General features: G+C 52.9%; 1 pseudogene; it reads right to left on the bottom strand.

Moving 5' to 3' along the window:
- Positions 1-266: 266 nt before the first annotated feature.
- Positions 267-1,732, bottom strand: LOC123185211 (protein EXORDIUM-like 5; annotated as a pseudogene).
- Positions 1,733-2,397: the final 665 nt, after the last annotated feature.

The following is a 2,397-nucleotide window of genomic DNA, read 5'->3' as shown; positions in this document are numbered from 1 at the left end:
AGGAAACGTTTTCTTATTTTTTATAGCCAGCCGACTCAGTTTTATTGTGCTTGCTCTTATCATGGAATCTGTAAAAAGACTTACTAAACTACTCCCTCTGTCAACTAATATAAGTGTGTTTAGATCATTAAAGTAGTAATCTAAACACTCTTATATTAGTTTAGGGAGGGAGTATTTAGGAAGGGAGGGAGTACCGAGAAACAAGAATCATCACACCCACTAAAAGTTCACCACAGACCAAGAAACGGAGACCAAGATGCAGAGATTTCGATGATGAAAGGAAAGTCAAAAGCAAGAAACACTTTGTCAGTACGAGCAACGACGAAAGTATGAACTTGGAAACTAAATGTACGTCCTGACAGTACATTACTCTAACTTGATCATACTTTATGCTGAAAATACGTTACAAACGCATCCTAATTTGTTTTCTTCCTGCAAAAATTTGCATCTTGTCCTGACAGATACAGATCTATCAAAATCCATAAACCTATCGCAAACCCTGGGCCAGCAAATAAGGAACAGATCGAGTCTGAATGACATTTCAGACATTCAGTATCTGGTTATCATGCCATGCCGTACCCATCCATCCATGGACTTGCCATCTGCCTCTGCAACGCCATCCAGCGCAACGGCATCAACTGAGAGAAGCCACGGATCCGGGGAAGAGAAGAGCGGCTTCAGTTGCTGGAGTTGGGTCCGTAGCACGCGCCGAGGACGGGGTTCCAGAGCCACTGCACCAGGAACCGCCGGCCGTTGACGCCGTTCACGTTGTAAGAGCTGCCGTCGGCTGCGTGGGAGACATTCCCGATGAACCCGCCTGCTCCACCGCCGTCGCCGTAGACCCCGAGGCAGAGGTCGGCGATCTCCGTGGGCGCCGTTGGCGTGTCACCGGCGTACCACGCGTTCACCAGCGGATTGGTGGCCAGCTCCGCAAGCTCGTGCCCCAGCACGATCACCATCCCGTCCACCCCGGGGTCGCCGTTCGGCGGCCGCAGCACCCCCTGCCCGCTGGCGCCGTACTCCGGCGCGGCGAACGGATACGCACACCTCCCTGGGCACTGCGAGCCGCTGTTACCGACCCACGCGTACGGGACGGTGACCCCGACCACGGACGCGAAGGTGAAGTAGTGGAAGCCGCACATGGCGCGGCAGAACTCCTCCACCTGCACGTCCGGTGAGGAGAGCACCAGGTACACGCCGTTGTACGGGTCGAGCGGCAGAGGGTCCGGGTACGCGACCACGGCGGTGCGGATGATGGACTGCATGTCGATCCGCTTCAGGGAGGCGCCGTGGGAGTAAACGGCGTCGGAGTGCTCCCCGGCGATGGCGAATGTAGCGGTGACATTGGCGCCGGATTGGTCCGTGTAGAGCCGCGGCGTGCGGGCCCACCAGTCGGAGACGGCGGGGAACGGCGCCGGAGCGGAGAGGGAGGCGAGGAAGTCGCGGAGCACAGCCTTCGCCGGGGCCTCCCACCGGCCGTACCAGATGAGGAACAGGTTGGTCGGCGCGCCTGACACGACGGGGCCATGTGGTACTGCATGTCTACCAGCTGGTTCCCGTCCACCAGGTACTCGGGCCTGTACACCGGCGCGCAACGCACGCCGGCGATGGCGGCGGCGAGGAGGAGGGGGAGGAGGGGGAGCAGCGTCCCCATTTTGGGGATTGAGTGGAGTGAAGTGGTAGTGGCACAGAGGGTGAGAAGGGGAAGATGGGTTTTGGTGGTTTTCGAGTTTGAATCACAATTCAAAGTTTGGAGTAAATAATTGTGGTAGGACGGTAACACTTTCGTTCGTCTTTGGCTTGGGAAGTCTCGCTCTTAAATTTTCAAAAACGGAGAGGCCAATGTGCCACCGATCAGCATGTTCGCATCGACATAAATCCGGCTTAAAAATGGGCCGGAAATTGGTCGTCCGCGGATGAAAAGTGGACGCGCATTCATTTGGGTCGGCGTGTTGGGTGCTTTTTGTGTCCGCGCCGACCCCAACTGACGGCGGCGGACGAAATGAGTCGCCCCATTGAAGTTGCTTTGATGGGCGTGGGTGTTTGAATTGGACCTCTTTGAATGATTTCAATCAAAAGATAAAAAAAGGGGGAGAAACACCGAATCACAATGTCAATTCATTCTCATCTTGATATTCAGATGCATCCGAAACACAAGACGTTTGATGTTATCAGTTTCTGTACCACTGCCTAAAACAACATGACATGCTAGTAGTACTTTTGCTTTCTCATTTTTTCAAAAATCTAAAATTTTCGGTTTGTATGGCCTTTTACTTTGAAAATGGGCAAATATCGGTTATATCCACATTAAATTATATCTAATTTTGGTTCATAGTATCCAGCTAACCAATGCATGACGGAGAATGAAGTCATACATGTTACGGCATTAATGAGTGC

This window comes from Triticum aestivum, chromosome 2A, assembly GCF_018294505.1.
Source record: "Triticum aestivum cultivar Chinese Spring chromosome 2A, IWGSC CS RefSeq v2.1, whole genome shotgun sequence".
Lineage (NCBI taxonomy): Eukaryota > Viridiplantae > Streptophyta > Magnoliopsida > Poales > Poaceae > Triticum > Triticum aestivum.
Note: the sequence above shows the minus strand (reverse complement) of the source record. Positions and strands in the feature narration are given on the sequence as shown.